Source organism: Triticum dicoccoides, chromosome 2A (genome assembly GCF_002162155.2).
Source record: "Triticum dicoccoides isolate Atlit2015 ecotype Zavitan chromosome 2A, WEW_v2.0, whole genome shotgun sequence".
Lineage (NCBI taxonomy): Eukaryota > Viridiplantae > Streptophyta > Magnoliopsida > Poales > Poaceae > Triticum > Triticum dicoccoides.
In genome coordinates this window covers 376,284,920-376,294,002 of record NC_041382.1, presented here as the reverse complement: position 1 = coordinate 376,294,002, position 9,083 = coordinate 376,284,920, and positions in this window count along the sequence as shown.

Genomic DNA, 9,083 nt, shown 5'->3' with positions numbered 1-9,083 from the left:
GCCTAGTCTGAACTATTCTACTTATGATAAAGAATTATATGCTCTTGTTCGGACCTTAGAAACATGGCAACATTATTTATGGCCCAAGGAATTTGTTATACATTCTGATCATGAATCATTGAAACACATTAAAAGTCAAGCAAAACTGAACCGTAGACATGCTAAGTGGGTTGAATTCATTGAGACTTTCCCTTATGTCATTAAACACAAGAAGGGTAAAGAAAATGTTATTGCTGATGCCTTGTCTCGTCGTTATACTATGCTTTCACAACTTGACTTTAAAATATTTGGTTTGGAGACCATCAAAGATCAATATGTTCATGATGCTGAATTTAAAGATGTATTGCAGAATTGTAAGGAAGGGAGAACTTGGAACAAGTTTGTTCTTAATGATGGATTTGTGTTTTGTGCTAACAAGCTATGCATTCCAGCTAGCTCCGTTCATCTTTTGTTGTTGCAGGAGGCGCATGGAGGAGGATTAATGGGACACGTTGGCGTCAAGAAGACGGAGGATATACTTGCTACACATTTCTTTTGGCCAAAGATGAGACAGGATGTTGAGCGTTTTGTTGCTCGCTGCACTACATGTCAAAGAGCTAAGTCACGACTCAATCCTCATGGTTTATATATGCCTTTGCCTGTACCTAGTGTTCCTTGGGAGGATATATCTATGGACTTTGTTTTAGGTTTACCTCGAACAAAGAAGGGGAGGGATAGCATATTTGTTGTCGTGGATAGGTTCTCGAAAATGGCACACTTTATACCATGTCATAAAAGCGATGATGCTGTTAATGTTGCTGATTTGTTCTTTCGTGAAATTATTCACTTACATGGTGTGCCAAATACTATTGTTTCAGATCGTGATACTAAATTTCTTAGCCACTTTTGGAGATGTTTATGGGCTAAGTTGGGGACTAAGCTGCTTTTTAGTACTACTTGTCACCCCCAAACTGATGGACAAACTGAAGTAGTCAATAGAACATTGTCTACTATGCTTAGGGCTGTTTTGAAGAATAACAAGAAAATGTGGGAAGAATGCTTGCCTCATATTGAATTTGCATATAATCGTTCATTGCATTCTACTACTAAGATGTGCCCTTTTAAAATTGTGTATGGTTTCCTACCTCGTGCACCTATTGATTTGTTGCCTCTTCCATCTTAAGAGAAGGTCAATTTTGATGCTAAAGAACATTCTGAATTGATTTTAAAAATGCATGAGTTAACTAAGGAAAACATTGAGCGTATGAATGCTAAATATAAACTTGCTGGAGATAAGGGTAGAAAACATGTTGTGTTTGCGCCTGGAGATCTTGTTTGGTTACATTTGCGTAAAGATAGATTTCCTAATCTGCGCAAATCAAAGCTAATGCCACGTGCTGATGGTCCTTTTAAGGTGTTAGAGAAAATAAATGATAATGCATATAAACTTGAGCTACCTGTAGCTTTTGGGGTTAGTCCCACTTTTAACATTGCAGATTTGAAGCCTTATTTGGGTGAGGAAGATGCGCTTCCGTCGAGGACGACTTCATTTCAAGAAGGGGAGGATGATGAGGACATCAATACCATTGTTACGCCCACAGCCCCTACTGTTACATATACTGGACCAATTACTAATGCTCGCGCACGCCAATTAAATTACCAGGTACTTTCGTTTCTTGGTAATGATTCTAATGTTCATGAGATTATGATGCTGCCTAAATTGGATACATTTGTTTTGCTTACAAATGAAGGGCCTAGCTTGGAGAAGGATGAACATTGGAGCAAGAACACGCATGGAGTTGATGGCATGCGCAAGGGGATCAAGAACGGAGTTACAAGTGATGATTTCAGGACTTTGAAGCCGCCATAAGGAGTGCATGAAGCCTTGGGCGAAATATACAAGATGCCACTTCATAATATTCGTCCATGGGCTATTCTAGGTGCTGCGTCACCTTATTAATGGGCCAGGCCCATGTAATTTCGAAATACTTAAGTATAGGCTATTTTTAGAGTCCGTATGTGTGGGAAACAAGAGTTAGGGTTGGTTTCGGACCCCACCCTCGAGGGCCACGAAATTTCCCCCTCTTCCTCCATATATATAGCCCTTAGGGCGTCGTTTAGACTTTGGGGTTTTGTTTAGATTAAAAGTTCGCCATAGCTGCAACTTCGCGTACTTCGTTTGTGTCCAACGACTAGACCAAGACGTCACAGAACCCCACCTTGATCAATAAAGCTTTCATCTTATATTCGCAATATCCCGATTGCAATCTCAGTTTCTTGCTTGTTCTTCGTTTGCTCGCAGGAAATAGACCCTCGTGGTCAGGTTGATCGTGCTCTGGCGTGGTCAATAACCCTCGGAAGTTGGTTTAGCGATTGCTAAGGCGCGACGTCTCGCACGTTCGTAGTCGGATCGTCAAGGTCGACTCCCACAGAAAACGATAGCCACCATCTCATCGAAACATCGGGACACCTTAGCCTCTATCACTAAGAGAATCATTAGTGGAATCAAGAGAACTACTAGAAGCAACAATATTGGATTTAGTTACTAGAGGAAGAATCTTTCTTGTTATTGTTACTAGATTTGACTTGAGGCATGTAAGTGGATAAGAGTAAACGCTTGGCAATGTAAGAAGAACTTTTCTTGCGGAGATCATCATTGATTGCTTTTAAGAACTCATGCTCTTGCTCAAGATTGAGCTTTTCAAAGCGTAACTTCTCATGAGCTCTTAAAAGTTCTCGATGATCCTCGAAGATAGTTTCATGAGCTAACTTAAGAGTGTTTAGTTCTTTAGTTAGAGCCTCAATCTTCTCCTTATCATTGTCATTCGTTTTATCTTGATTAGCATGATTAATTGACGTTTCATCATAGTATTCATCACTAGAGTTGTCAACAAGTAAATCATCATCACCTAACAAGTCATCTTCATCACTATTGAAATCAACATACTCGGGGTGTGTTACCTTAGGACCTTTGGCCATGAAGCATCTTCCAATTCCTTCATTTGGTGAGTCAAATATGTCATAGGAGTTGGTTGACACAAGTGCTAGACCGGCAACACCTTCATCTTGAGTATATTCGGAATCGGAGTGATATCTTCTCTCGAAGTGGTTGTCGAAGTCGGAGCCGGATACCCATTCACCAACATGAGCTTGATGTCTTCGTTTTGTGTAGCTCCTTGATGACTTTTCCTTTCTTTCCGAATCCTTGCTTCTCCGTGAGTATCTTCGTTCATAACGATCATCTCTACGCCTTCTCTCTCTTGGTGGTGATTCTTCTCTTTTGCTTCTTCTTTTGGGAGAGTCTTCTCATCTCTTGTAGGGAGCCGTACACTCATTGGAATAGTGTCCGGGTCTTCCACAATTGTAGCAGTCGCTCTCGACTAGAAGATCTTTTGTCATTGTAGGACCTTGACTTGGAGCTTCTATCTTTGCTTCTACTCTTGTAGAACTTGTTGAAGTTCTTCACCATTAAGCTCAATTCTTCATTGAAGGTTTGTTTCTCACTTGATGATGTGGGGGATTCACATGAGGCTTTGTAAGCTCCACTTGATTTGTTGTGAAGTTCCTCTTTATCCTTGAGTGACATCTCATGAGCAACAATTCTTCCAATGACCTCCGTTGGCTTGAGATCTTTGTAATTGGGCATCATTTGGATCAATGTGCACACGGTATCATATTTTCCATCCAAGGCTCTTAGGATCTTCTTGATGATGAATCTATCGGTCATCTCTTTACTTCCTAAGCTGGCAATCTCATTTGTGATGAGAGCAAGCCTAGAGTACATTTCAGCGACACCTTCAACATCCTTCATTTTGAACTTGTCAAGTTGACTTTGAAGCACATCCAATTTGGATTCCTTGACGGAGTCGGTACCTTCGTGCATATCAATCAAAGTATCCCAAATTTCCTTTGCATTCTCAAGACGGCTGATTTTTGTCGAATTCTTCGGGGCACAATCCGTTGAAGAGAATATCACAACCTTGAGCGCTGTATTGCAGCATCTTCAACTCTTCCGCGGTAGCTTCACGGTTTGGTTCTTTCCCATCAAAGAAGTCACCTTGCAAACCAACACACACAATAGCCCAAACGGCGGGGTTATGTCCGAGAATATGCATTTTCATCTTATGCTTCCAACTAGCAAAATTAGTACCATCAAAGTAAGGACCTCTACGGTGATAATTTCCCTCGCTAGACGCCATACTCTCCTAGGTTGTGAAACCAAGGCTATGACCACCAAAAGCTATGGAAATCAAAGCAAATGGAGACCAAAGCTCTGATACCACTTGTAAGACCTTGAAGTATGTCTGGAGGGGGGGGGTGATTAGACTACTTGACCAATAAAAACTTAACCTTTTCCCAATTTTATAGTTTGGCAGATTTTAGCTACTTTAGGACAAGTCAAGCAATCATCACATAATTCAAGCAAGCATGCAAAGAGTATATAGGCAGCGGAAAGTAAAGCATGCAACTTGCAAGAATGTAAAGGGAAGGGTTTGGAGAATTCAAACGCAATTGGAGACACGGATATTTTTGGCGTGGTTCGGATAGGTGGTGCTATCCTACATCCACGTTGATGGAGACTTAAACCCACGAAGGGTAACGGTTGCGCGAGTCCACGGAGGGCTCCACCCACGAAGGGTCCACGAAGAAGCAACCTTGTCTATCCCACCATGGCCGTCGCCCACGAAGGACTTGCCTGACTAGCGGTAGATCTTCACAAAGTAGGCGATCTCCTTGCCCTTACAAACTCCTTGGTTCAACTCCACAATCTTGTCGGAGGCTCCCAAGTGACACCTAGCCAATCTAGGAGAAACCACTCTCCAAGAAGTAACAAATGGTGTGTTGATGATGAACTCCTTGCTCTTGTGCTTCAAATGATAGTCTCCGCAACACTCAACTCTCTCTCATAGGATTTGGATCTGGTGGAAAGAAGATTTGAGTGGAAAGCAACTTGGGGAAGGCTAGAGATCAAGATTCATATGGTAGGAATGGAATATCTTGAGCTCAGCACAAGGGTAGGTGGTTCTCTCTCAGAACATGTGAGTTGGAAGTGTAGATGTGTTCTGATGGCTCTCTCCACGAATGAAGAGGAGCTGGAGGGGTATATATAGCCTCCACACAAAATCCAACCGTTACACACAATTTACCAATCTCGGTGGGACCGAATCAACAAACTCGGTCGGACCGATTTAGTAAACCTAGTGACCGTTAGTGATTTTCGGTGGGACTGACATGCAACTCTGTAGGACCGATATGGTTAGGGTTAGGGCATAACGTAATCTCGGCGAGACCGATTACACAAACTCGGTGAGACCAATTTGGTAATAAGCTAACCAGAGAGTTGGTCAGGTAAACTCGGTGGGACCGATTTGCTCTTTCGGTGAGACCGAAATGTTACAAAAGGGAAACAGAGAGTTTACATTGCAATCTCGGTGGGACCGATCCGCTCTTTCGGTGAGACCAAAAAGTTACGAAAAGGAAACAGAGAAATTGCAATCCCATCTCGGTGAGACCGAGATCCCTATCGGTAGAACCGATTTGCTTAGGGTTTGGCAGTGGCTATGACATGTGAAACTCGGTGGCGCCGGATTGAAAGAATCGGTAGATCCGAGTTTGGCTTTGGGTTTAGGTCAAGTGTGGACATGGGAAAGTAGCTGAGGGTTTTGGAGCATATCACTAAGCACATGAAGCAGGAGGCTCATTAAGCAACACCTCATCCCTCCTTGATAGTATTGGCTTTTCCTAAAGACTCAATGTGATCTTGGATCACTAAAGTATAAAATGAAGAGTCTTGAGCTTTTGAGCTTGAGCCAATCCTTTGTCCTTAGCATTTTGAGGGATCCACTTTCATTATCCATGCCATGCCAATCATTGAGCTTTCCTGAAATAATCATCTTGGAACAGCATTAGCTCAATGAGCTATATGTTGTTATGAATTACCAAAACCACCTAGGGATAGTTGCACTTTCAATAACCAATAGTGGAACCTGGATGCCCATATTGTTTCCTACATATTCTACGTAGATCTTTATCGATCGAACCGTTATGACAAAATACGTAATTCCCTTTGTCCGTCGGTATGTCTTCATACCTAGTTCAATCTCATTACCGGCAAGTCTCTTTACTCATTCTGTAATACATCACCTCGTAACTAACTCCTTAGTAATTTCTTCAAAGCTTATGATGTGTATTACCGAGAGGGCCCAGAGATACCTCTCCAATACTCAGAGTGACAAATCCTAATCTCGATCTATGCCAACTTGTAGGATCGGAAGTATGTCTAGAGGGGGGTGATTAGACTACTTGACCAAATAAAAATCTATCCTTTTCCCAATTTTAGTTCTTGGCAGATTTTAGCTATCTTAGCACAAGTCAAGCAATCTCCACACAATTCAAGCAAGCATGCAAAAGAGTATATGAGCAGCGGAAAGTAAAGCATGCAACTTGCAAGAATGTAAAGGGAAGGGTTTGGAGAATTCAAACGCAATTTGAGACACGGATGTTTTGGCGTGGTTCCGATAGGTGGTGCTATCGTACATCCACGTTGATGGAGACTTCAACCCACGAAGGGTAACGGTGGCGCGAGTCCACGAAGGGCTCCACCCACGAAGGGTCCACGAAGAAGCAACCTTGTCTATTCCATCATTGCCATCACCCACAAAGGACTTGCCTCACTAGCGGTAGATCTTCACAAAGTAGGCGATCTCCTTGCCCTTATAAACTCCTTGCTTCAACTCCACAATCTTGTCGGAGGCTCCCAAGTGACACCTAGCCAATCTAGGAGACACCACTCTCCAAGAAGTAACAAATGGTGTGTTGATGATGAACTCCTTGCTCTTGTGCTTCAAATGATAGTCTCCCCAACACTCAACTCTCTCTCACAGGATTTGGATTTGGTAGAAAGAAGATTTGAGTGGAAAGCAACTTGGGGAAGGCTAGAGATCAAGATTCATATGGATGGAATGGAATATCTTGAGCTCAACACAAGTGTAGGTGGTTCTCTCTCAGAACATGTGTATTGGAAGTGTAGGTTTGTTCTGATGGCTCTCTCCACGAATGAAGATTGGGTGGAGGGGTATATATAGCCTCCACACAAAATCTAACTGTTACACACAATCTGCCAAACTCGGTGGGACCGAATCGTTAAACTCGGTCGGACCGATTCAGCAAACCTAGTGACCGTTAGGATTTTCGGTGGGACTGAGATGCAACTCGGAAGGATCGATATGGTTAGGGTTTTGGGCATAACGTAATCTCGGTGTGATTGATTACACAAACTCGATGGGACCGATTTTGGTAATAAGCTAACCAAAGAGTTGGTCAGGTAAACTCGGTGGGACCGATTCGCTCTTTTGGGTGAGACCGAAATGTTACGAAAGGGAAACAGTGAGTTTACATTGCAATCTCGGTTGGACCGATCGTTCACTTCCGTTAGACCAAAATGTTACGAAGGGAAACAGAGAAATTGCAATCCCAACTTGGTGAGACCGAGATCCCTATCGGTGAAACCGAATTGCTAGGGTTTGTGGCAGTGGCTATGACAAATGAAACTCGGTGGCGCCGGATAGAAAGAATCGGTGGGGCCGAGTTAGACTTTTGGTTTAGGTCAAATATGGATGTGGGAAGATAGTTGAGGGTTTTGGAGCATATCACTAAGCACATTGATACGTCTCCATCGTATCTACTTTTCCAAACACTTTTGCCCTTGTTTTGGACTCTAACTTGTATGATTTGAATGGAACTAACCCGGACTGACTGATAGAGGCTAAGGTGTCCCGATGTTTCGATGAGATGGTGGCTATCATTTTCTGTGGGAGTCGACCTTGACGATCCGACTACGAACGTGCGAGACATCGCGCCTTAGCAATCGCTAAACCAACTTCCGAGGGTTATTGACCACGCCAGAGCACGATCAACCTGACCACAAGGGTCTGTTTCCTGCGAGAAAACGAAGAACAAGCAAGAAACTGAGATTGCAATCGGGATATTGCAAATATAAGATGAAAGCTTTATTGATCAAGGTGGGGTTCTGTGACGTCTTGGTCTGGTCGTTGGACACAAACGAAGTACGCGAAGTTGCAGCTATGGCGAACTTTTAATCTAAACAAAACCCAAAGTCTAAACGACGCCCTAAGGGCTGTATATATGGAGGAAGAGGGGGGAATTTCGTGGCCCTTGAGGGTGGGGTCCGAAACCAACCCTAACTCTTGTTTCCCCACACATACGGACTCTAAAAATAGCCTATACTTAAGTATTTCGAAATTACATGGGCCTGGCCCATTAATAAGGTGACGCAGCACCTAGAATAGCCTATGGACGAATATTATGAAGTGGCATCTTGTATATTTCGTCCAAGGCTTCATGCACTCCTTATGGCGGCTTCAAAGTCCTGAAATCATCACTTGTAACTCCCTTCTTGATCCCCTTGCGCATGCCATCAACTCCATGCGTGTTCTTGCTCCAATGTTCATCCTTCTCCAAGCTAGGCCCTTCATTTGTAAGCAAAATAAATGTATCCAATTTAGGCAGCATCATAATCTCATGAACATTAGAATCATTACCAAGAAACGAAAGTACCTGGTAATTTAATTGGCGTGCGCGAGCTCTAGTAATTGGTCAAGTATATGTAACAGTAGAGGCTGTGGGTGTAACAATGGTATTGATGTCCTCATCATCCTCCCCTTCTTGAAATGAAGTCGTCCTTGACGGAAGCGCATCTTCCTCACCCAAATAAGGCTTCAAATCTGCAATGTTAAAAGTGGGACTAACCCCAAAATCTACAGGTAGCTCAAGTTTATATGCATTATCATTTATTTTCTCTAACACCTTAAAAGGACCATCAACACGTGGCATTAGCTTTGATTTGCGCAGATTAGGAAATCTATCTTTACGCAAATGTAACCAAACAAGATCTCCAGGCGCAAACACAACATGTTTTCTACCCTTATCTCCAGCAAGTTTATATTTAGCATTCATACGCTCAATGTTTTCCTTAGTTAACTCATGCATTTTTAAAATCAATTCAGAACGTTCTTTAGCATCAAAATTAACCTTCTCTGAAGATGGAAGAGGCAACAAATCAATAGGTGCACGAGGTAGGAAAC